This window comes from Chinchilla lanigera, unplaced genomic scaffold, assembly GCF_000276665.1.
Source record: "Chinchilla lanigera isolate Chin_1 unplaced genomic scaffold, ChiLan1.0 scaffold00028, whole genome shotgun sequence".
Taxonomy (NCBI): domain Eukaryota; kingdom Metazoa; phylum Chordata; class Mammalia; order Rodentia; family Chinchillidae; genus Chinchilla; species Chinchilla lanigera.
In genome coordinates, this window is record NW_004955429.1 from 23,033,730 (window position 1) to 23,061,543 (window position 27,814).

General features: G+C 34.7%; 1 protein-coding gene and 1 long non-coding RNA gene across 3 annotated transcripts in view; both read left to right on the top strand.

Moving 5' to 3' along the window:
- Nucleotides 1-27,814, top strand: part of Zeb1 (zinc finger E-box binding homeobox 1) — a 186,562-nt gene that overhangs the window by 22,103 nt on the left and 136,645 nt on the right. The gene's annotated exons all lie outside the window — the stretch shown is intronic.
- LOC106148816 lies at nt 13,027-27,718 on the top strand. The gene is made up of 4 exons (XR_001234508.1): nt 13,027-15,033; nt 25,970-26,110; nt 26,486-26,626; nt 27,669-27,718. It is a non-coding gene; the product is annotated as an uncharacterized LOC106148816 (long non-coding RNA).

Sequence of the window (27,814 nt, forward strand, 5' to 3'; positions counted from 1 at the left end):
GGATTTTAAAATATTCTCAGAGAATGAAAGTGCAAGGAGATAAGCATATAACTTTCTGAAAGCAGTTGTTTCTATTTTAAATTTTAGGTTATAGGATGACTCAGTCTAAGCCTGCTCAATACTATGTTAAAAGTTCATTCATTCACCCAAAAGGGAAAGTATTTTTGTTATTTTTTAAATTGACAAATGAAATTATAATGTTTTGATATATGTATGCATTGTAGAATGGCTAAATCAAGCCAGTTAATGTATTTCTTGCTTCATATACTTAACGTCTTTGATGACAACACTTAGTGTCTCCTTTTCTTAGCAGTTCTCAAGTAAACAGTGTATTCTTATGAACGATGGACACTGTGGTTCACAGTAGACATCTTGAAGGAGTAATCCTCTTGTCCAAAATTGTGTATTATTTAAGCAGCATCTCCCCACCTCCTCCACCCCGAGCCTCTGGGAGGCCACCATTTTGCTCTCTGCTTCCAGGAGTTTGACTTTTTAAGATTCCTCATAAATTGAGGTCACACAGTATTTCTCTTGTTGTCCCTAGCTCATTTTACTTAATCTGTGTGTTCCAGGTTTATCCATGTTGCCTCATGTGACAAGATTTCCTTCTTTTTGAAGGCTGAATTTTAGTATTGCATTGTGGGTATATACCCCATTTTCTTTGTTCACTCAGTCATGTGTGGAACTTAAGTATTTCCTTTCCCAGCTCCTGTAAATAATGCTGCAGTGAACGTGAGAGCACAGATGCATCATCAGCCCCTGGTTCCATTTCCAGTGGCGCTATACCTAGTAGTGAAATTGCTGATGGTGATTCTGTTTCTACTTTTCTGATACTCCTCCATGTTTTCCAGAATGGTGCTACCTACTTACCTTCCCATCATCAGTGTATAAGGTTTCCCATTTCTCCAAATCTTCACAAACACTTACCTTTAATCTTTTTTATCATAGCTATTCCAAGAGACGAGGTCATATCTCATCATGCATTAATTTGCATTTCCATGATGATTAGTGATGTTAAGCATTTTCTCATACATTTGTTGGCCCTATGCATATCTTTCGCGAAGTGTTCATTCACTTCCTTTGCCCTTTCTTCCCTCCTTTCCTTCTTCCTTCCCTCCATCCTTCTGATGCTGCAGATGAAATCCAGGCTCTCACCATGTGCTAGGCCAAAAGTCAACCACTGATCCATACACCTAGCCCCCTTGCTCCTTTGGGTAGGGTGGTTTGTTTTACTCCTATAGAGATGAGTTCCCTATATATTTTGGAGATAAACTGTATATATTTTGGAGATAAACCTTATCAGATGTGTGGTTTCCAAATATTTTCTCCCATTCTGTAGGTTGACTCTTATTGTTTCTTTTGCTGTTAAGAGTTATACAGTTTTCTGTTTTTGATTTTGTTGTCTGTGCTTTTGGGATCATACCCAGAAATATTGCCAAGACTAGCATCATGGAACTTTTTCCTTACATGTTTTCTAGTCATTTTATAGTTACATGTCTTATAGTTAAGTCCCTAATCCTTTTGACTTTATTTCTGTAAAAGATGTGAGATGAAGAACTAATTTCTATATGCAGGTGCAGTTTTGTAGCACCATTTATTTGGGAAACTGTCCTTTCTCTGTTGTGTACAGTTGGCGTCTCTGTTGAAAAGAACTTGACTGTAAATGTGTGGTTTACTTCTGGGCTTTTTCTTCTGTTCATACTTTTACAGGGACATTAGTTTTTTATGAGAAAAGGAAGATTCTGCATCATCTCAGATGTATAGGAAAAGGTAATTTGTTTATAGATTAGACCTGATTTTCTTTCTGAGAAGTATGTTATCTCTGCCCTTATTCAAAGGAGATTTAACCTCTATTAATAATTTAAGCAACCAAACATCATTACTGGCTGAAAGAAATCTGACTCTACCCTGTCTGCTGTTTAAGAACTAGGACTGCTTTCCAGAGACTGGTAAAATAAATCTCAACAACACTCACAAGTGGAGAAATACTTGCTTGAAATAGTTGAAGATTGTTGGTTATCAGTCAGACACTAATAACTAATCATAATAATAAGGCTCATAAATGAGCCTGTGTATAATTACATAGTTTCTTAAATCAAGAAAAACAAAAAAATGATAGTTTGTTAATTCTTAATAGCTGATGGTAAATTTGGGGGGGGTCATTTGAAAAATTGCTAATTTGGGTCTGATTTTTAAATTTTATATGTTAGAAGTGTAAATTATTAGATAAAATGTGAATTAAATATAAACTGTCGAATATCTAAAAATGTTTCCAAGTGAAGAAAACTACAGGATGGCAGAATAGTGATAACTTTTAAGCTTTCTTGGTCTTGGAGCTCACTGTGTAGAGTTCCCTGATAGACTGTTAGAGTTAGAAATACTGAGTTCATTGCTTGACTGAATAAATAATTCATATGGCACAAAAGAGCCTTTTCTTTCTGCACCATTCCTTTCTCCCCCATTATATTCACTTTCTTTCTTTAAAAGGGCTCCTTTACAGGCAAAGAGCAACTTTGTGTGAATGTGCAAGGGCTTGGGCATGATTTCAGCCTCAGTGTTTGCTGAATATCTGGGGTCACTTAAGAGAAAGAAGAATCTCTTGAATGTGTATTGTTTAGTAGGAACTGGAAAGAAATACAGTAATTATAAATTGCTAGACTATCCTTATGGTAGAACTGCCCTGGAAATTTCTTTCAGCAAAATACATTTTTATTTCTGGATATAAAGTCTTTCATAGTATCTGCCTCAAAGCAACATTAAGTTTTAAAGCTGAGTAAACATTGAATTTTTTCCATTTTTTTTTTCCAGAAACCTTTTTACTAGATTGTCACCCTTAGTCTGATAAGGTATGAACTTTTAGAAGTTCTTCGATATTTTTCCTTACTCCTTATTTTCTAAGAATGATGAAGATTATGATAAGTGTTGATGTGGAATTTGGTTTTTTTCTTTTTTATGGTACCTAAGTAGAAATTCTATTTAAATCATAAGAGACTCAGGATTTTATTAGGACAGGGCAATTGTCTAGACCAATAATCTTTAACAATGACATTAATTGGAGATGATGTTTATCTTTTATAAGTAAATGAGGTCCTTTTTTCTTGATATTCTTAAGCAGTTATGTAAAATGAAATTTTATGAAATTTGGGTGTATTTGGCACATTTCATGGTATATGTGAAGTCTTTTGTGTTCATGTAAAAGAAATTCAAAGTTAGTGGACTGTAATCCAGATGCCTGTCACTGGGAAATACTTATAAATTGGTATTTTACTGCCTTTCCAGTTTAATGATGCTTAATCACGTTTATCCTTAAAATATTTTCTAAATAAGATAAAATATTGTTTAACATAATTCAGTACTGTATATTTTACTGTATTTTAATTCTTCATGGGACAGTAACCTATAAATTACATAATGCATGTAATACATATAATAATCCACAGTATAGGATGTAAATCTCATCTAAATGCTCTATTTTTATGTAACCATACTTTATTCTGTTACCTATCTGCTTTTCACTTTTGAACATCAGATGATTACTTTCTTAACACGTAGTGTTTTTGTCACTGTTGGCTTTATCCACAGTTGTTATTTTTAATGACACATTGTGATTTAAAGTACCTAACCAGTTTCTTTTTTATCTAAACTGAGTGTAACTCATCGTAATTCTTAAAGATTAGGGTCTAGTGAGGTTTTCACAGTTCTGCTTCAGTAGTCACAGGTTTTTATTGGCTTTTTAAATGCTGACATTAGTGTTGAACATTTCTAAGGAGGATGGTGTGTCACTATTAACTCTTGCATAACAAGCAACCCCAAAGTTTATTGGCTTAAACCACAGTAATTTAATATTTCTGATAAAATACTAAGACTCACCTGGGTGAGTCTTCTACTTTGTGTGGTCTTTGCTGGTGTGCTAGGAATGCAGGGAAATCCAGAATTTCTCTATTCGTGTAGTGACAGTGGATACAGTCTGGCCTGGGGCTTTAGTATTTTACTGCCTTATGTGTGCTTCTCTGTGAAGTTGCTTGGGCTTCCTCATAGCAGGACAGCTGGAATCCAAGAAGGAATGTTCCAAAGGGAAAGGCAGAAGCCACAGCTCTTTCAAATCCTGGGTTCTGGAATTACCCAGAGTTAGTTCTGATCAAAATTAGATCAAGAATCAGAGAAATGAGTTTTGTTTCTTGATGACAGGATAACACTGTAAAAGAGCAAATAGGTGTTTCAGGATCTACCGGAGGTCTTGAAACATACTGCCTGTGAATAAGGGGGAACTGCTGTATTTGTGATAGCAATTTAAGGTATTTCATATAGATATTTGTAAGTGTAAATAAATTTGTTGCATGCTAGGGAATGAATGCAGAGCTTTCTGCATGCAAAAGCTCAGGCTTTAGCCGTGAAGGGCACCACCTCCAGGAGAATACTTTGAAGAATCTAGCATGTGTCAGTGTTGTAGATTATGGGGACAGTGCTGAAAGTGGAAGCAGGGCAAAGGGCTTGGGTTTGTCAACTCTGGCAAACCCAGAAAGTTAAGGGGACTGTTTCATTTCTTCTAAAAAGTAACTAATATTAGAACTGTATTTCACCTCATTTTCAGATATTGATTCTGTAAGTGATTTTTTTTTGAGAAACAAAGTTTATGTAAAACATGTGAAACCCTTGCGTACAACATACAGTGGGCACCTTTGTGTAGCACTTAATTTGTGGAGGATGTTCTTGTACATTACTATTTTTTTTTATTTTAAGTGATTGTCAGTTGTAAAACACGTTTTAATTTAAGAAAAACTTTTTTCCCTTTGTAGAAACATAAAATACTGTTCTTGGGAGAGGAGCATTTGATGTAAGGGTTACTTTGAGGTACTTTTGGCCATAGGCGTTGTAACTACATGCTGCCCTTCTTGACCTCTAGCACTTTCAGGATTAATAACATAATTCTGAGAGCATCCAGGAATTACTTTGGGTAGATTTCCATTTCCTATTCAATTAAATGTTTTTCAAATTACGTTACATAGAAGTTAAATAACATCTCTTGGAAGACATCCAGATTTTAACAGACAGGTGTTTGGTACCTGCTCAGGGTTGGTAAACCTTTACTAAACGTGAGTAGCCACAAGTCACAGGTAGTTTTGCCTACATAATGTTTTGTTTTATAGTCTCTTTATATAGATATTTTAAAAGATATATAAGGATTAAAATTCAACAAAATTTAACTGTGCAGCTCATGAAAGCATTACTCTACTAAAGGTATAATTTGGTTTTTATATTGATAATAAAAAAGTGGTCAATTTTTGTAGTATTCTCAGATGTTTTAAATACTCCCTTCCTACTAACACAGTCATTATAGGGAGTTTAAAAAACCTAGAACAACATACAGTATTTTTTAAAGCCATGGATGAGGTAAAATTTTTATAATTTTCTAAAAGTAATTAACTAGAACTTGGTGGTTCTTAGTTTCCTAACAGCTAATTAGATTAATTTTGGCTTAAATAAAAAAGAATATTGGTTGGTTCACATAAGAATGTGTCAGGCATACAACACACATTAAGAGTAATAAAGCAAATGGTTCAGTTTGTCTTTCCGCTGTACTCTTTCTACCCAGTACTGCCTTTCTTTGAACGATTGTAGTTACAGAATGGCTGCTCATTGCAGTCCAGACTATTTGCTTCGATCTTTCAGATTAAAAAAAGAAATTCTCTGGACTTTTTCAGCAGCATGGCTTCTTTTCTCTAAGCAGTTCCTGCCCACCCTATCCCCACAAGCTTGCCATTTTTTGCCCTAAATTTGTTAAGTTCTAAATATACCAAACTAACCATTGAAAGGGGGAGGGGCTTCCCAGAGTGGTTAGACTGATGCGGTCTGCCCTGCCACTCAGGGTCAGTCAGCTTTCTCTGCGGCACACGGGCTCCTGGGGGAGATGCAGTTGTGGAAATGGCATCGCGTGCTCTTCACGGGCCGCTACAGGTGCCTTACGCATTCTGTGTTCTCTGCGTTTTTATGTGAGTTCTGCCTTCCTGCTCCAGCTTGTGAGCATGAGGAGTCCCTGGTAAGTCTCCGGCTCCTGTGTTCCAACACCTTCATCGCCAAAGCTCCTAAGCTTCTGAATGGAAGACGCTCTTGTTTAATAGAAACCTCTCCCTAGAGCCAGCTGTGTGCGCCATGAGTGGGACAAGGGTAGTTGTGGAGAAAGCAGTTATTAAATGAACATGTGTATTCTCAGGCTGGGTGTGGAGAGCTTGCTTGGGTGCGCAGGCCTCCAGCTCAGTCCTCGGTACCGCAGGAAACCACTCCCCCAAGACATGTACTCTTCCTGCTCTGCTCTTCTCTCCAAAGAAGTTTGGTATCTTAATCTCGCAAGTAAATTTACTGTGTGATTATAAAGGTGAAGTATTTGGGTTCACTTATGAAACAAAAAGGATTACTTTTAAAGTTTTTTTTTATAAATCTGTATAATAGCACTAATTATTTAAGTATCATTTTACTGAAATATTTAACCAGTTGACCATATGTTTCATTTATTTCAGTTTTTAGATTTCTGAGAAGTGGCCAAATAGTGTAGTATCTGGGTCACACAGTCATTACAAACAAATCTAGGCCAAATAGTTTATGTTCTCATTTGCCAGCTTAGTTCTTGGACCATGCTTTGACTTTTCATTATTTGGCTCCTTCTAACTAACCCTTACTGACTTACACTCCCTCAATACTGTGCTCATTCTTTGTTAGAAATGGTCTTCTTGTTCTGGTGGGGCGTCCTACCCCCAGCTCAAAGTAATAAGGCGGATGGACGACCGTGGTCTCGGCTGCCGTGTGTTAGAGTTGTTGCTGAACAAAGGGCCACATGTTAAGGCCCTACTGCAGTGCTGGTTCTTGTGTGAAACCTTCAAGGTGATTCACATTTTTGCTCCTCTGTTAAAACACTTTTTAAAAATTCTTCCTATATGCTACCTATATTGAGAGCCTCAAAACTCTGAAACATCCACTTTTTCCACCTTTTTATTCTAGGTAGAATAACATTCTTCTTCAAGTAAAGTAAGAAGTCTTTAGTGTTATATAAAAATAAGAAAAAGAAGAAGAGGACTAAATCAGTGCAATAAAAATTTCACTTTCATTTATGAAGTGCTTTGTATATAAAATCCCATTTGTGAAATATATTTTGAACTTTGAAAGGGATTTATCAAAAGTTTGCTGTTAGGTTGTGTTAATAGCACATCCTTTCCTTTTCTTCAAGAATTTTCTACGTTCTGGAAATTTTAATGTTTTTCCACTAAATGTGTGCTGCTGTATCTGGTTTGAAAGTATAAAATTGTAGCATAGATATTTCCTGAAGGTTTCTGGGTAAATTCTTTATTCATCTAGCATTGTTGGATATTGGATTAGTAAATTTTCCAAATAATAAATTCTTATCTTCTTTGATTGCTAGAACATTTCGTCTCAAGCATTCTTATTGTAGAGTATCTTAGAATACCTATTGTGTTTTATGGACTCAGATTGTTGATGGATTTTTGTTAATATACTGTGTTTAAGCACTACTGAAGTATGTCATAGGGCCATTTGTCCTTTCACGAATCAATTATCAGTAGCTATTGTTCCTCTGAGGTTCTGTAAATAGTGCATTGTTTCTCAAAGCTTGATATTAATTTATCAAGTGTGCAGAAGGAGGGTATCTGTGAATAAAGTAAGATAAAGAAGGCTCTTAATAGGCTTGAAGAGCACTCCAGTGAGTAAAGTGCTTGGACTTTGTGATGTTGGTTTATTTCTCTTAGCACCTCCTGTCTGCCCCATACCCTCTCCTTTATTATGGTGTGTGGCAGTGCTCCAGATAGTTATTGTAAGGAGGACGCGCTTAGCCTTTGGACTTAGACAAATAGTGGTGTGGACTCTAACTGGATCACTGAAGAGTTCTGGGACTTTAAGCATATTCATAGCTGTAAATAGGTATGCTATCGCTGTCATGGTTGTGAGAATTAAACATAGGTCTAAAGTCTAGTGTCAGAAATATTTTAACAAGTTTCAGTTGTCTTTATGCTTTACAATAAGTGATTCACATACTTTGGAAATGGAATTTGCCTATTTTAGTATGATGTCATAAAGATTAATTCAATGTACCAAAATTGTGGCAGCTTTTAAGATCTCTTCAGACATGTTATGTGATAAGATATTATTAATTAATTTAGTTTATCATGTGAATAAATGAAGTAGAATATTTTTCAAGAGTGTAAATATAAATCTAGATGCAAAAAAGTCTTTTTTAAAAGTATGGAAGGTTTTTTTCCAGCCAGTTACCGTAACTACATTGCACTATTTTGTTAATGTTCCTAAAGCATCCATGATCTAATGAATGCTATTTTCTTAAAGATAAATAGTAGTAAAGACACTGAAGTTGTTCTTTGGCTTCTGAGGGTGATTGGCTCCAGGACCCCTGCAGGGACAGAAATCTGCAAATTCTCAAGACCCCTTGGAGGAAATGGTACAGTATCTGCACACCATACTTCCCATACATACTAACCCATCTCTATATTACTTGTAGTACCTACTACAGTATAGATGTCAAGTAAATAGTTATTGTGTTGTGTTGTTCAGGGAATAATGACAAGAAAAGTACATGTTCAGTACACATGTAATCATCATTGGCTTACTACAAAGTAGATGAAAATGCTGTGATTTTTTTTCCTGAATATTTGGAACTATAGATACTGAGGGCTAATTGTGTACACTTAAAAAAGAAAACCCAGTTTCCAAGGCCATTTTACATTTACTGTGACCAATGTAGGACTGTACCTGTGAAAATGAATTTCAGTAACTGAAACAGTACTGCATAGATGCTTTAGTAAATCACCTGTTGTAAAATTTTGTAATTGCTCATAGTGTTTATTGAAACCATTCAGGTCAGGTTATAGAACGTAATTCGTTTAATAAGTATGCTAAGTATCTGTTTAGTTCTGTGGTACTTTGATAGTATCAGAGGGGTAAAAGAAAAATAAAACATAAAACCATGATCTCTGACTTTAAGAAGCTATTTCACTATAACAGAAACAATTTGATTGAGAGAGATCCTTATGTAATAGAACTCTGCAAAAATTGCCTATTGAAGATTCTTTAAAAAGTAGAATGGGATTGGATGAGAATCAGAGAGATGATTGTGGTTTAAATCTTACTTATGTTCAAATTAATGATACGAAAGTTCAAGGTGAATTCAGTCTAACAAAACAAGGATTATCACATCTGAAGGAAAGAAATTACCTGTATTACTGAAATTTGCCCACAAATATTTTGATATATTTGTTTGTATTGAATATAGCAATGCTTCAGTGTTGATCCTTTTGGTTGAACAGGCTAAATTTATTAATATTTTATGCTCAGAACATTAAAACACACTTGTATGCCCTGCTAAATATAGGAAACAATGTTTACGCTAGACTACCCCTATTTAAGGCATTCTGTGTATGAAACTGTTTGTGGTCCCTTTCTGCTTCAGCAGCACGTTTAGGACCTCTTTATGTGTGTTAAACAAAAGACGGTTGTAAGCTGTTTGGCTGTATGATAACTAATTAACAAGTGAGATAGAACTTAAGGATAACGTTTGCAAAGTCTTTGCTCAAACTGCTCTCTTCCTTTGCTGCCACAGGCTAACCCTTCCCCGTGCTCGGAGCTCTGTGGCCATGCTAGCCCGTTTGACAGCTGCTGTTGTCTGCAAGCCCCTTCATGCTAAATGTGCCCGGGTAGGGCAGGGAGTCGGGAGGAAAAGGCCGGCTTAAAATTTAAATCATCTTCTGTACTTGTTTTTCCTCCCACAGTCAGTGAATTAATACAAACAATCTTTGAGTTTCTGTTACAGTTCTTTTTCTTTAATGCAGTATTTTCCACCTTCCTGTGATACTGAAGTGGAATCTCTAGGAACATCACCTACAACTGTTTTTACTGAGAATCAGCTGAAATGCTCATGAATGTGATTGTGGTGGTGGTAGTGGTGGTGATGATTATTATGTAGTAGCACTACTTTTGAAGGCTTATGATGTGTCCCATTATGCACACCATTTTCAAAACAATCTTCCTAACGTATGTTAGATTTTTAGACTCAGAGTTACAGATCATCTTTTCCAAAGTTGGCAGACAAGTCAGTATATGTACTGTCCTGAAGTGTGTGCAGTACTGCCAGGTTTCTACTTCTGCTCACTCTTATTTGGTCTTAAATGCAATTTTTCTGTCTATAAAAATCTTAGTTATCATGAAGGTTTATGAAAGATCTTTTCTGTGAAGCCATTCCCGTAGACCTTAACTGAAATGTCTTCTCTAAGCTCCTGGTTCCTGTTACTCATGGAGCTAGAGCAATACTTGTGTGCCACGTGGAAGCTGGAAGGTTATTTTCCCAGGGGAGGTTTTAGGAGAGCTTTACCTTTTATGCTCCTCTTCCCTTTAATACTTAGCAGAGCCTGTAACACAGTGTAACACGTAAAGTGAGTGATCAGACATTTGTTAATTGCTTTACTCTCAAAAATTTTGTGTATAAATTTCTAGTTATTCACTACCCAAAAAGAAATAAAGTGTGTAACTTTCTTTAAATCTTTATTGATCCCAGGATCTCTTCCTTATTTTTATACTCCATCTACTCTTGAGTTGTTGGGTCACTAGAAACGTGTCTGGCATTGGGGATGAGTTATGCATATTTTAGAGAAAAAAGTAAAGCTGTTACTGAACTTTAGAACTGAAGCACTTTTTCTGCTTTGTAGTATTTTTCTTATTTCTACCACATTCATAGGATAGTATTGGTGTAACCAGTGTCTTGAAAATTTGTCTGTTTTTTGTTTAATGCATTATTTTCAACCTTTAGAGTGGTGTTGAATTAGAATCTCTAGGAATATGACCTACAACTGTATTTCTACTAAGAATCACTTGGGATGTTTATGAAGGTGGTTCTGGTGGTAGTGGTAGTGCTGATTCTGGTGGTGAGGATGATGATGATTATGAAATAGCACTACTTTGAGCGCTTATGATATTCATAGTTCAGTCTTCTAGGCCGTTTACAATTATTACATTGCCTAATGTTCACAACAAGCCCATGTGGTAAAATGCTGTGGTTATCTTCATTTTTCCATATGGAGAAATACAGTCAGAAGCGAGTAATTTACCTCCTGGATAACTTCCTTATCAACACAGGAAGAAGATATGAAAAGGCAAGGCATGATTTTTTAAAATCCATTTTATTAAAAATGCTGTAATACAAATGTAAGCTGGCTCTTATATAAATTGGCTGGTCAGTGTTCTAACTACATAGAATACTTCAACCAGAATTAAATATAGTTACTTTCTGTAGTTTTTAAGAAGCTCATTACAGTTTTAGGTGAAAAGTAGACAGGCACACACCAAGCATATTGGGGGCAACCTGAAAATATTACACATTCTTCTAAGCTCACATAGTTTTAGAAAGATTGCTCCTTACATGTAGTATATACATGTTTTTATGCTCCTCTTCCCTTTAATACTTAGCAGAGTCTGTAACATAGTGTAACATGTAAAGTGAGAGATCAGGCATTTGTTAATTGCTTTACTCTCAAAAATTTTGTTTTGTTTTTTTTTTGGTTTTTCTCCGGTACCGGGAACCGAACTCACGACCTTGCGCTTGCCAGGCAGGCGCTTTTGCCGCTGAGCTAAATCCCCAGCCCCACTCTCAAAAATTTTGTGTAAATTGGCTGTATATGTGGATATAGGTGTATACACATTATATACACACATATATACTTACGTATACACACAAGTATGGATATACACACATACATTCATTCATAGATACAGATACATAGAGACATACACACAATACTGACATGCCACTTTGTGACCAAATGGACTAGAAGTAGAACTCCTTAAGTGCATATGTTAATAGAATAAGGTAATCTTGTTTCATATGCTAAAATACTGTCCTTTAATAAGTAGGGAGAACAGTTTATGCACCTTTGGTCCATAGACACTGGACAGCTGGTGGAGTTGGAAGTAATGGCTGTGGTGTGCTGGCTGTGGAGCAGAACTGATGTAACATCGCTGCCTGTTCAGAAGGGCTTGGATGAAGGGTTTTCAGTGTTGTCTAATGGGTGCTCTGGCTGTTGAGACTAGTTAAACTAAAAGAATGCTGTGCTTTGCTAGAAACATCTTGTGAGTTACGACTTTGACTAGATAATGGAGTCTAAATTGAGTTAGTAGACAACTTTTGTCCTTAAAACTAAATCTAAAGTGTTTCAACTATTTTTATATTTCTCACTTACAAATTTTCTGAACTTCTGTTGATGCTCATTTGTATGTAATTGAGATTTGATCACCTGATGCAGTCAAGGTAAGACTGTATATTTCAGATCTTGTTCAGGTGGTGTGCTTAAGTAGTTAGGCAGTCCTGTGAAAAATTGAATGCAGTGCCAAGAGTGAAGGCACAGTAGATACGGTGCCATGGAAAATTCTAGGGAGTTATATCTTTCAAAAAGAGTTTTGATACATTCTATGTATTCTTCAAATTCATGGACTTACTGTGTAGGAGACAGGTATAAAGCTGAGTGCTTGCCGTATAGCTGATTGTGTAAGAAAAGGGTATCTTGTTCAATTTGATCATACACTGTTCTTTAACTTTATGAGTGGATTCTTTGTATTTTCCAGAGCTAGTAATCTGATTGCTTGAGATTAGCATTGAGGTTAAAAAATTGAAATTCCCTGATAAAATTGTACCGTATTCTTAAACACGAATATTTTGTAAAAGCAGTTTGTATTGTTATTAAGGGGTCTTGATTTTACTGCCAACTGGCGGTCATAATATATTTATTTATAAAGTGAAGAGATAGTATTAAATGATACAGCTCTTACAAGTGAATTAGTCAAATATATTAAGTTTTATAAAAACACATTGGAAAGTCAACCACTGCTCATTGCCTGGTGGAATATGAAGCTGGCTTTATTATGTAGATCTGTTATCAATAATGTTGTTCATACCAAGGAAATCATTCAGTGCTTTTGATTTATAATTTTGTCAATCTAATGGTGACTTTTTAATGTTTTGTCTCCTGTATTAAATATAAAATTACTGTCACGATTGCAGTCATTAGAATGGAAGAAGCTGATCTTATATTGAAAGCCTGATTTACTTCGTAAGAGGGGATACATCCATGTTCTATAATTTCATTGCATCTGTTTGCAGAGTGTCATGAATACTTCCACAGTTATATTCTATGTTTAATCAGTTTGACTTGTGGGTTTTATTAGGCTAAATAAAAAATAGTTGAGTACTTTCTGCTTAAAACACTTTCAACATAAAATCTTATTTTAGTTACATACATGATGAATTTAAACCATTTAAACTGCCGCAGTGTGCTTGCTTCTGATTTGGAAATCTAGCCCTTTATGTGTCTGTATATATCATGCCTGCTCCTGTGCACACATACGCCTCGTCAAATTTAAGTTACAGACTTCTTGAGAAAGTAGCTTACTCCTTCCTTTGTATCATAGCATTTAGAACAAAACTGTTTCTCAGTGGTTTGTAAGTATTATGGCTATTGCTGGTTTGGGTTTAAAATTATTGAATAGAGTGGAGTTAGTCTGTTTCTAGTCTGAATTATACTGTTTTGAGGTCAGTGTGATTAACTCAGAGACATAATAATTTTATCAAGCTCTGAATTCAGTTTTTTTTTTTTACTTAATCGTAAGCTGATTATTCACCTTTGATTCTCTCTTGTATAACATCTTTGTGTCAGGTTATGATACAGAAACATCTGTCAGGGTGTAGGTTGGATGGTGTGCATGTGTGTATACATGTGTGAGAGAGATCATGCATGAAATATATGAGATTTGGGGTATGTATCATGTTTAGGACATTAAACTGTATGAATCTTTGATCTATCTGGTTATACGCACTTAGTTGTGGGCCTGTTACACTTGCTATTAATTAGTGGCAAAGTGTGATGCCCTAGAAAGATAAGGGCAGGTATTTTCTTTTATGTTTTTGTTTTAACTTTTTTGCATTTTTGCTAAAGACTTAAGTTTATAAAGAATAACTATTGAAATGACCATAAATAATACTAGAGCTCTGAAATAAAAACATTTATGAACAATTTATTAGCGCTGATATTTAGGAAGCATCAAAATGGACTATACAACTGAGTAATCCTAAAGCCTAATAACGCAAAATTACAGTGCGCTATGCAGTGTAGCTATCATACTAAAAAAAAAAAAAAAAAGAACCATTAAATTAGTTCAGAAAAGGAGCTGAGAGGTTTTTTATACTATAAAGTAACAAGTGGTAACTGTAAACTTTGTCTTCTCAATGCAAAAACCTGTTTGCAGGCAGGGCATGAGCATGTATCTTCAGTGTAACCTTTAACTTTTAAGGTGTATAGGGGGCTGGGGATTTAGCTCAGCGGCAAAGTGCCTGCCTGGCAAGCGCAAAGTCATGAGTTCAATTCCTGGTACCGGAAGAAAAACGAAAAACAAAAAAAAAACCAAACCAAAACTTTTATGGTGTGTAATACTACAAGTGTTGTATTAATGAATATTTTATAAGTACACTGTCAGTGTTTCTAAGCATTATAGTTAGTTTTTAAGTGAAGGCAATGTTTGGGAGTATTTAAATTTGTGACTTCGTAATTTATTACATAATTCAATAGATACCATCTTTATAATGAATTAATTGGAGTTGCAGAGTAATTTGAGGATCTTTAGGGGAAAAATTGACTTATTTAAAATGGTTCTCTGAAGATACTAGAATTTTTGTGGAATTATCTTTTTTGATTATAGTATTTCTTCTCAAACATATTGTTTTGACTGCTTGCAAAGTGTATTTTCTAATTTAGAGTCGCTGCTCATTATCAGGTGGTGGGTATAGGAACAATTTAATAAATTTTGGGTAATTTAGTTTTCAGTTTAAATTCTCAACTGGCAGTTGGCCGAAAACTCCCGTGTGAAGACATGAGCATCCAAATGTCAGTTTGTGATTTGGCCACTATCTGCTTGATGTAGGAAGGCGCTGTCAAGAAAGACTTGACTAATGGAGTGACTGTCCAAAGGAAATCAATGGTAAGATTTTTTATTTCAATTTTGTGTATGTGTTATATGTAAAAAAATTTAGAGCATTTAAATTCTTGGGACAAATGCCAGATGTTTGAACTTTTGTGTCCACTGCACTTTCAGTAAAGCAAAGTATGATTTTATAGATAAGCATGAGATTTATATACTTACTATTGATAACTATGGTAATAAAATGTGAAAAATTAGTTACATAGATTTATCTCTGTTTTAAAACTCAATTTTCATAGTTCTTTGATAGGAATTACCTTTTAAAATTGCATGTAATGAATGTTGCTTCAGTGAAATTTAACTTTAAAAATTTATACCAAAATGAATTTATCAGTTTCCTAGATGCTTTTAACTGAAAATGTTTCAAATTTTGTAGTAATGTGTTGAATATGGTTTTTGCTTTTTATTTCCTTTGTAAAATAATAGAGGGAATGAAAAAGTATATCCTTTTAGCTTAACACTAGATGTTTTTAAAGTTCTGCTATATCTTAAAACTTGCTGCTATAACTTAGTGGAAAATAACTCAGTTTGCAAGATAAGTTGTTTATTTACCCAAAATAAAGTGTAGTAGCTATTCATAATTAGTACAGTACCAAATTTTAGTGAGAAAAATCAGATCTCTTTCTCATGCCTTGCACATTTTACATTGAAAAAAAAAATTCCTAAGCTTGCCTCATTTTTATATGCTTCACATGATCTTAAACTTAGATTTTTCTCCTAAAAATGTGTTTGGTTCCTGTGTATACTTTTATTTGGACACCTGTGTCCCATCAGACCCATGATTGCATGTGTTAAATTTGGATAGGAGGGAAATTTGAATTCTGAAAACATGTTTATCATAGCTTATTCCATTGTCTCCACTGGCATTATAGCTTTTTTTTTGTCCTTCTTTTCAGACAGGGTCTTGCTATGCAGTTCAGGCTGGCCTTGAACTCACTTTGTAGCCCAGGCTGGCCTCGAACTCACAACGATCGTCCTGCCTCAGCCTCCCGAGTGCTGGGATTACAGGTGTGTGCCACCATACCTGGCACCACAATAGTTTTTGATAACTAAATAATGAATGGTATAGATTAGCATATTAATACTAGATTATAATTCTGTTGACTATTCTGTTATCAAACTTGAGATTTTTGAAACTGACATACTTTGAGTAATTTTTCTTGCTTAGAGATGTCAAAATATTAATTGAATCTGGCCATGTTCTTCACTGTTTTTTTTTTTTCTTTTTGTACTGGGAACTGAACTCACAGCCGTGCTCCTGCCAGGCAGGCACTGTGCCACTGCACTGCATCCCCTCCTTAGCTGTTTCTTATAGCTTTGCAACAAACGTATCAGGAATAGCACTACGACGAGCACCTAGCCCAACATCTGTCATCATATAGTCATTTGTATGCTGACCATAAACTGAGTGCTCTAACTGGTAACTTCCATCCTCAATCCATCTACATTGTAACTTGAAATTTCATAGACTGTCTGCTATGTGTCATCCATTTAGCTATGTGCTGAGTGTAACATTGTGTGATTAAAAACAGATATTCCCTAGCTGTTTTTGATCTTCCAGTGTAGATGTTTATTACAGTGTATGTGTAATTACACAGACAAATGTAGAATTGCAGTGGGAGCCAGTACTAGGAAAAGGTTGAAGCTGCTTTAAGAGCAGAAGCAGGGTGGTCAGTGTATAGTGCAGAACCACACATTTGTTTCTTAAGGTGAAGTAACAACTTGTGTTTTGAACTTATTATTCTGTTAACCAAATAACTTCTAAACAAGACATTGGAAAGACTAAATTCTAACCATGGAAAATGTATTTTTTATGATGCTACTCTATTTCTTAGGTTAAGAATTTACAGTAAAGCCTTTTCAAAGCAGAATTGTTACGTGAGAATTTATTTATGGGAGAGAAATTCATAATACAACCTTTAACGCTTCAGGAATAAATGTCATGAAAGAGGAGCCTGAATGCTTAGATTTAAAGCTGTCACACGCAGACATTTTTAAATAGTTTGATTTCCTTAATCAACTTTATCCCTTTTAAAAGAATGCAAAACTAATGTTTCTCTCACACATTTGTTCTCAAACATACATAAGTTTTAGAAAATAAAATGGGGATCATTTGAATGGCTAATCATTGACATATTTTCTATAGGACACAGTCTCATCTAAAGGAAAGACATTAGTGATTAAAGCATGATGCTCAACAATTAATGAAGTCCTTTTTTATGTATTAGATCTGTGAATGTTTTGGAAACTCATAGGAGACTATATTTTATTTTTAAAAATTTTACATGTATTGTACATGTTTACATGGTTCCATGTGATATTTCAACATATGCATGCAGCATGTATGGATCAAATTAGGATAATTAGAATTTTCCTCTTTATATTTGGAGACTTGATCTTGTAGATTATCATAAAATGTACAGTAAGTTCCTGTGAACTGTGGTCATCCCACTGTGCTAAGCTTTTTCCTTAGCTGGTAGTGTGGACAGATTGAATATGGGCATACACTCTAGTATGAAACATAAGAACAGAAAAATTAATTTTTAGTAGAAATGATCTTTCCCCAGTTTATTATTGAATATGTGATCTACTTAAAATATTAAATGAATACAAATCTCTTTCAAATAGCACTATCCAAATTAAGTATATTTGTAACTTTTTCCTCAAAATTATGTTACATTTAATCTATGTAGTGACTCCCAAGTTTACTTTCCTGTGGACACACTCAAAAGAAGGTCACCAACTTCACTTTCAGATATTTTAATGTGATGCTGTCACTTCAGGGATCTACCCAGTCCCACCTGTGAGTTCTGGGGTGGAGATGGAAAGGGTGTCTTGGGGAAACACTGCTTTCGGGGTAAACGCTTTTGCAGCGTTCATGGCATTTAGTGTTCTTTGGCAGCCCCGTGGGCCCTGCGTTAGCTATCATTGTCTGTAATGCCAGGCAGAGAACAGGGGTTTGCTACGCAAAGATATTTAAAACAAAAATTAAGTCAGACCACAGATGGATTATGATACATAACATGTCTTTTATTGAAATAAGTTGTAAATGAACTGTTTCTAAAGCAGACAGAGGTGTACCCATGTCTATGCTGTAGTGAAATATAATGGCTTCTGTTTTGAATGAGCTTATACTATCAGAAGAAATGAATTGGAATTAACTGCATAGGATTAGTTTAAATGAAAAAGGAGCATTTTAATAAATCATTTAAAATTTTATTTTAATATATTTAAAATTATTATTAATAAAAATTTTTGATTATAGTTGTAGTAAGAAAAAGAATGTTTTCAATATAAAAGTAAGAAACTTCTAATGTAGAAAATGAAAGATCCATTCCAAGATCCATTTTTTAAAGAATTTATGACAAGTTTATAAAGAGGAATTTTTACTGATACACATGACAAAGGTTTATTTGAAGAAAATTGATATTGCATCTTTAAAAATCAGTATATTGATAGTGATTATAAATATATAAAATTTGATATAATGTAGGTATTACAGCAATATTAAGTTAACACGGTGAGACCTGTACTAAATAAATTTAGGAGATAGAAGAGCAAATCCCGTTTATTAATTCTACGGATTCTTAGCAGAGTTGGGCCTTGCAGTGGGTTTTGAGGGCATAGTCGTGAAGAAAACTGCCATGAGCTGAAGCGATACTCCGGCAGGAAGCACAGACAGGAAGTGAGTGACTACAGTAGATCACAGTGCTGTGTGACGTTATACACACAAAGCATTGCCTGGAGAATTGATCTCTAAACGTGCTCATAATTTAATCACATTACTTTCCTCGTGGAATGAAGGTACTTACTGACAGAAAATTTTTAGAAAGTCTTTAAAAGTATATCTTAGAAGTTATTGAGACAGGCAGTCCTATTTCTTGGATAGCTTATTTAAAATAAAAAACTGCTATAGAAAGATCTTCAGTATTCTGAGATGTCAAGAACTGTGACTAGAAGCAGAGCAGACTCACGATGCTGACCACGTATATTATACATTGTGAGTGACACTTAATAAAGTTATATAAAGCAGTTTTGCATTTAACAGTTTGAAATTGTTGTTTGTGCCAAAGCTGTACTGGTTGGGTTTGAGTTTTAATATGTTTACAAGGTTTTCAGTCTCAAGAAAGTTGTGTAACTCCATTGTGCTTCAGTTTCTTAATCTCTAAAATGGGGATATTAAGAATATGCATATAAAATGTTTAGAACAGTACCTAGTACACACAAAGTACTCAAAACAGCCCTGTGTGTTTAGGTTAACAACTATAACAACAATAATGACAATACTTTTTAACCCTGAAAGCGTCCTGCGTGATTCACAACATTGAGTCACCTCAAGCACTTGCAGAATGCTGCTTTTGTCTGTTGCTGTGTAGTGTGTGTGCAGTGTAACGCTGCTGAGAGTAGCACAGATGGGCTGTGCATAAACAGAATTTACGAAAACTCTGTCAGTGACATAAATTCGTACCAAAGTTTTGAGACTTCATTAAGCAAGAGTGCATAAGTCACTCAGAGGTCTCCATAGACTTCTTGAGGACAGAGTTTTTCTCAGTTTTGTTATCTAAGAAAGGAAAATAGCAAATATCTTCTCATGTTTACTACATGGAAGATAAACCCAAATAAAAGTAGAGTAACTTTGGGAATGAAAAGATATTTTCATAGTTGATGGTTTTCTCTGCAGAAATCCCAACAAAAGATCTTTCTAATGATGGGTCTATATTATATTCATAGACTTAAAAATATATAGTGCTATTTGCTACTTAAGAGAAGACAAATTGTTTTGTTTCTTAAGGAATTCATATATACTTCATATAATTGGTGGATATATATTTTAAATTTGTTAAAGAATACATATTTATGATACGTTCAGAGTTAAATAATTTTTGTCATGTAATTCTTTTTGTTGAAAAACAACTCCAGGATGAAATTTAGTTAGACATTTTCTTGAATCTGTGATCACATGACTTTGAATTGAAGTCTGTGTGTGAAAAGTGTACAGATTTGTGAATTCATTTACCATATATGCAGGTATCTTTGGATGAAGCATTTAAATTGAATCTAAAGTAGATCATTTATATCATAGTATCTTTTCAGTTTGTAGCAGAAATATTACTTTCATTGTAAGATTGTAAATGAAAGAAAATGGAATACTCCTAGTTTCCTGTGACCATTATTAGTTCTAATGGAATCAGTCGTGCATTTATTGAAAATTTACTAGCTGGCTAGCACTTGCTGGTAATAATCTAATGATAACCTGAAGGAATTATCCAGTCTTCCCCTGTCTTTGTCCTTCACCATACACAAAGCTATTCCACATTCTCCCAGTTGAGTCAGAAAGCTAAGAAATTATCAGACTTTTTAAATTTCCAAGTTTACTGGTGAAGAATTATAATCGGAAAAATACTTGGCATGGCAGCTTCAAATGAAAATACGTTTTTTATTTTTATGTATATTATTTTAGAGCTTCTCAAATATTCACACATTATATGTTTGTTAACTTCATTGTTTCTTGGTCTTGGCTGTGATCAGGTGTGACATTTCTTAACTTCAAAAGAAGAAATACAAAATTCCTTCACTACTGGCTAATTTTGAGATGGTTTTCCTTGTTTCATTGATTAAAATTTTCTTCTAGCAATAAAATTTCAACAGGTAGCAAATTAATTTTTCTATCGTTAGACTGCCTTTTCAAAAACAACATTTTAAATAGTTATAGCACTCATTATAAATTCTGCTGCTTGTAATACTATAGGGTATTCTAGGGATTCGGATAGTGTCATGAGGTTTTAGATTAATTTCTTAATTCATTAAAAATAGTCCATTGTGTTGAAGGAGAAGGAAATAAGACAAGCATGATGTGTGTGTGTGTGCATGTGTGTGTGTGTAAGAGAGAGAGGTTTGTATATCCGTGTCCTCTACAAAATTGTCTGATTGAATTGCTTAAATACCATGTATTACTTCTAAGGAGGAGGGAAGAGTTGGGAGCTGCACTTGATGTACCACCATATTATTCAGATGGGCATTAGTGTTGTAGAAGTCTGTGCTCTGATAGGGTTAGAGTCAAGTGAGTCTCGTAAATGTACACATCTACTCACCATCAACAGTGGGTGTGCCTGTTAAACTATTAGATGGTAACATAGTCATAATTAGAATGCTTTTTCAGATTAAAAAATCAAGCTTGAAAAAATATCCTTTTATAACTTTATATAATATTTAAAAACCGCCTATATTGTGAGTTACTACATTTTGATGTTAAAATATTTGCAAAGGAATTCAATATAAACTTTTTTGACAAAGGATATTAAATCATATTAAGCATATGCTATTAAATGTTAATGTAATGGTACGAGAGTGAAGTTTATAAGAAAATACAATCATCACACAGAAAAATAACTTGCTTTCTTGATGATTTGCCTACTGTGATAAAGAGTGGGGAAATCAGCAATAGTTAACAGTAGAAGTTATGTTAAGGACCAGCAAAAGCAACCTTCCAGTTTCTGTGATACATGATGACAGTAGATAACCCTATATTGTGCTATGGGATTTTTTTATGAAAAGGCTAGTAAATGATGTCCATGAGTGTTCTTCTGGAATAGGGATGTACATGATAGAATATACACTGGGTATAAGAAAATCACTCCAATTTAAAAATGTATCTGTCATATATTTTATTAAAAAACATTTTAACATTTTAAGAGGGGCATATAGATCCAAATATTTTCCGTGGATGTTTAACTTATGCCTGTTATTCAGTTAAATACCTGAGTACTTAATACTAAAAGTGTTGCAGTGAGCCTGTAGCAACTTGTCTTGCTAATACTTAGCTGAGACTAGTCAGTCCCATTCAGAGAAGGGAAATATCAGTAGGTTAAACAAGGGGCCATTTGAATCATGAGTATTTTTTGATAATGCAGACCTAATATGTACCAGTAAAATCAGAGGGCAACGTGGTTTTGTTGACATACAAAGGAGGTAGAGAAGTATCAAAATAAAATAAACTACTTTGCATTGGTTCGGTATACCCTACAGATGTTAAATCTATCTGTTTTGCTTTGTTTTGTGGACTACAAATTATTTCTCTGAAATTTTATTTTCTAAAGTATCACTGAACTAGTACTAAAAAGCTTTTTCCTCTTCAGATATACATATACACAACTGTATATGCAAGTAAAATTGAATTTAAAAGTGAATCTTTTAGAGTGTGGGCAAATCTGTGCCAGTCATACAGAACAGTCTTCTGTCTGTTGTGCCCTTGCTTTGTATTGGTTGTGCAGTAGTCAGCTCTGTTCACTGAGAATATACTTGAAGTAGTGAAGGGTGTCACTGAAGCCTGTGCTAAAACAGTTGTGAAACATCCCAGACTGCACCAAGGAAGAAAGACAAGTGTAATAAAACTTACTAGTGTACCAGCAATACCTGTGGCCCAGATTGAACAGTTAGCAAAATTTTGCCACTTTGGCTTCATCTAATTTCTCCTCTTCTTCAAATGTTTTTGAAGTAGATCAGAAATCCTGTCTTTTTTCTCCTATATTCTTCAGTCTTTTTAAAAAGATACTTTTCTTGGGCAACCGCATATCATATCCAACAAAATTACCGCATATCATATCCAACAGTAATTACTTATTACTCATATAGTCTCTATTCAGTTTCCTCTCCTTTGGCTACAGAATGGCATTTTACGTTTGAGTTGTTTGTGCAGGATCTGAGAAAGCCCTATACTAAGCATTTGGCGGTTAGGATGCTCTGTAATTAAAACGTCTCCTTTCCCACCACTTCGCTTCCTCCCTCCCCTCTCCCACCCTTAGTCTTCTCTTCCTCTTTCCTTCCTTCTCTTACTTCCTGTGAATGCCTTACAGAAGAGCCTGAATAAACCCTGCTGCAGTATGTTCCCCATTCTGTATATTTTGGCCTGTAACTTGGCCTCTAAATTTTCTGAAAATTAGCAGTTAGCTCAGAAAGACAGATTCAGATTCCATTTTGGTTTTGGTATTAAAGGAGGGGAGGAATAGGCTGCCTCACGCTTGGAGATGCTCTGTACTGCATCTCATCAGGGAACATACAGTCTGTTTGTCATATTCTTAGCAGAGCTCAAACTGAACGGTGGTGACAGCCCAGTATGTCTATTGAGAGTTTCCCATCTCTCATGATTTCATCTATTGCTCATTGTTCTCTGAATCAATTCTAATTCTGTAATTAACTTTTGAAAGATGATGAGTTTTTCAGTCTGCTATCCCTTCCATGTCATAGTAAATTCTTCCTTTGAAAATTTTCCTTATAAGCTAAAGCTTTTAGATTTACCTGAAATAATCATCCTAGAAAGAACCCTGATGTTTTACATATGGTCTCTTAAATACCTACTGTAACATTCAGAGGTAATTGGAGATACAAGGACCACAAAGCACATTGAGTACCTGTTTTATGTGTGATTGTGGATACTTTCATAGAATGAGGTTTTCATACTTGATTTTCATAAGCATTGTCAGTGTTCGGATAACTGTATAGTTACCCTATACAGTGGACCTTTTCCTTGTCCTCCTTGGTCACATGTGCTGTGCTGGGTGAGTTGTGAGTGATGAGTTTCAGGGAACATGAGAGCTGATTAAAGCAGCAAGCTAGACAGGGTTGCTTGGGCAGAGCAGTGGGTGAGTGGTGATAAACCTGGATTCAGGAAATACACATTCTCCACTTTCATTATTAGTTTATTTATTAGTTACTGTCCACTCTACTTTATTTGTTGCGTTAATGAACGCAGTCTGAAGAAAAAAATAAAACAGATATTTTCAGATATCATGATTTATTGTGTAAAAAACGTATGCAGCCAAGTTTTAAAGGTACTTAAATAAGAAAAATTGATAAAGTGCCAGATACACTGTCTTTATATTGGCTGAAAAAAATACTGCAAAAAGACCTAGTACAATATTTGGCAGTAAATTTGAGAGAGAGATTAGGTTGTGAGAAAAAAGTATGATCAAAAAAACAAGCATGGTCATATTTGAAAAAAATTTAAGACTCAAATAATAATACTATTTCTAAATTGAGAATATTGACAAATAATTTGACTAGAAGTAATTTATAAATTTTTAAGTGAATACCTAGTTCTAATTTTCAAGATGCCTTATTAGTTTATCTTCCTGGAGGGTCTACAATGAGAGGAAGTCTCACTCCATCAAGGTTTTTTAAAACTAACACTGTCTAAAACGGTGATATTGGAGTACTAATAGATGTAACTAGGTACTAGAAGAGATTTCTTTGTCCCTAGAGATTTATCTTAAAATCCTTGGGCATCTGACTTCATGGTCAGTAAGAGTTAAGAAATATGGCCTTTGTCATGGTATATATGCCCCCCGATCACATGCTACTATCTTTCTGGCAATGTCAGAAAGTATAATATGAAATCCAGTCCCTTTATGGTTGCAAAAATTTAACTAAAACTTTCGTTTAGAAACTAAAAAGAAGTGATAAACCACAAACTGTTTTCAGTCTTTGGGCATAGCATAAGTTCCACATTCATTCCCTCTCTGATCATGTGCCTAAGCTAGGTCAGTGCCCCTTCTAAGTATGAGCAACAAGCCAGTCCATGACTAAACGCTACCCTCAATTTCTGTATTTGTTTTGAAATTCTTAGGGTGCTGAGATATTTCTGTGTCCTCTAGGCATGTTACCCGTGTCATCTGATTGAAGGCTAAGCCAGTCTTGTGAACACAGCTGCTGGCAGCGTTTTCTGTAGTGCAAACTGAACTCCATGAGTAGAGTCTGCAATGGGGAAAAACAGTCTTTCATGAGATACTGTGAGAAAAGTTGGTCAAGATGGAAGGGACAGTAGATTCCTCAGGACAGATTAGTTGTCAGTGTGGCTTCATAATCTATACTTGCAAGTGAAATTAAAAATTGAGCCCTGAATCTTTGAACGAAAGGCACTTGGACATCATTCCTCCTGCTAGTAGGAATGAAGCAGGATTGTTACGTGTGTGAGGACTCTAAGGAGTTTTTAGTACAGTATTGATCTGCTCTGTATGAGAGGAAAGATAACACTGAAGTATTAAAAAATGATGTTACATTTCTGTGTTAGTGGTTTTACTATTTTTTCGTATCTGGTAATACATTTTAAGGTACAGTGTGTGATTTTCTGACCTTAAAGTATTTCATTCCTTTGTAGGAGTTTGGATTGTAGTAATATATTTATACCATTACCTCAAGAATATTTTAAGATAAAACATTTTAAATATTATTTTCTTATTTAATATGTGATCGAAAGTTTACATTGCTAATGTTATATAACATGTTTTAGACTCCTCAGGATATTTATAGGCTTCTAAGTGGTTATGCAAACTTTGACCTTCAGATTATTGACTTAATTTGTTAATATTCTTTATATTAATCACATTTGTAGTGCTTATTGTATGCCAATCCTTATGTAAGACTCTTCAGATAATCAGTGTATCAAAAAAATCCACAAAATTCCTTTCCCTTGTGGAGTTTTACGTTCTAGTAGAGTGCTTCTGTATGCTTATGTGGCATTTAACAAAACACAAAGGGTTATTACTTTTTTTTCCTTCTTTTAGCTATCTTGAAATACATATGTCACGGGGAAAACTCCTGTCTCCACTGTTCGATGCATTGCTTTGCAATGAGTTTAGCTGTACTAATCATTTTTTAATGTAACTTGGAATTATGATCACTACTTAACATAGAATTTTCTTTTCCTTTTCAGTTTCTCAGAGGGTAAAAGTAGAATTACTCAAGGCTTTGGGACTCAGGATTACTGTTTGAAACATACAGTACTTAGGGGGATGATTGTATGCAAAAGAAAAGTGTGATTTTCAAAGTACTTGTGATTTCATCTCATTTTTTTCAGAACCTCATTTTGTAAAATGAAAAGATAAACTTGATCTAAATGGGAAAATCTCAGTATAATTTTTACTCTTCTTTCCTCATTCAGGAAAATCATAAACTTCCACCACGAGAAGATTATAAAGAGGTCCCTCCTGCACCAAGAAAGATCTGCAGATCTTTTTCAGTGTCCTTGAGAGTACTGGGTGAGAACTTGCTCAGTTTGTGTCAAGCACCTTGTTCTCTAAAGGTAAGCACTGTGTAGAGAGCACACACTCCTGGGCCCATTCTCCTAACTCAGGGCTGGTTTTGGAATGCGCCATTGAGGGGAAGGCCATCGGGCCTCAGAGCGAGGCAGCGTGCAGCCATCGAGAAGTAGTTTTCCTTGTGTAGACTGGAGCGTGTGCTAGCGATGATGAAGGTTTTCTTTCATTCCCAGTTTCAGTACAATTTGTTTTCCAGTTTGTTCTGCATCTAAATCTTGGTTAGTAACTGCTGAGTTCATTCCTCATCACAGACTTTTCTTGAATGCCTTGAAAGTTTCATCTAAAATTTTGTTTTTTTTTTTTTTTTTTTGGTTTTTCTCCGGTACCGGGAACCGAACTCACGACCTTGCGCTTGCCAGGCAGGTGCTTTTGCCGCTGAGCTAAATCCCCAGCCCCCCATCTAAAATTTTGAAATGGCATTCAGATATAATTCATCAACTGTGAAGACAAACGGAACAAAGCATGTGATTTGGCACATACCATCTGTGTTTGAGAACGAGGTCAGTGTTCAATGAGAACAGCTTTTGTTATTGGTAAGAAACTAAATAACAAAACGTTTAAGATTATAATCTTCAGGATACCACAGTACTGACAAGGAAGAGTTAAATTGTTGAAGAAATCTAGTGTTGGGGCAATTAATTTTAAAAGGATTTAAATATTCAAGTTATGTATAGGCTATATAAGGGAAGAAATACAGATTATTCAGATTTCAGAGAGATTACATATATTGTACCATTTTCTTTGAAATTTTATTTGTGAGAGCATGATAAATATTTTAAGCCTTTATAAAGAGCCTGGAAGAGAATGAATAAATGCATAACTCATTAGCAAGTTGAGAAAACCTTAGAATTAAAATGTAAACCTATTGAAATTGTGAGATATGAAGTCATTGAACAGGTTTTTTAATTCAAACTAAAAGTTTATTATGACTAAAATGTTTTTAATCTAAAACATTTCTTCTGTAGAATACACGTTTTAAAAAATTTTTGTCTTATAGTAGTATGCACAGTATATTTTTAAAAAGAAAAATTTATTTCATGATTCTAACTGGTGTTCCACATCAAGGCCACTCAGATCTTGCCTTCATTATCTAGGATATCTAAAGGAAAATCTTGTCCCAAAGAGTCTTAATAAGAACTTCTATGCCACCTCAGTTAGGGAATAAAATAAACCACTCTTGGGTGATTTTGATAATATATAGGAGTAAAACCCAATGTAGTGGTACTAAAGGATTCTTCAATGAAACTAGGATCTTGAAGATTTTATTTCATGTACACACATAATATATACTAGTATTTATTTCTTTTGAATTGTGTAAGGATGATTTGTTAAAAAAATCAGGAATCTTTTAAAAAAATTTTAGTCCCTTTTGTTATAGATTACACATATTAATGGGTTTCATGTGGGTAGATTCACAGAAGCACATCACATAGTTTGGTAATTTTCACCCACCACTGCTACCCTTCCCCTCTCTTCCCTAGGTTTTAGATTCATCTTTTACTAGTTTTTGACTGATAGGGGTTTTTAAAACTTGTTTTTAAGGTGATTACAGATAGTTCGTGCAAAATAATTGCTACAAGAAGTTGTTTCCTAGGTAAGAGTTTTTAAAAATTGTTTTTAAGGTGATTATAGATAGTTCATGCAAAACAGTTACTACAAGAAGTTGTTTCCTAAGTACATGCCCTGTA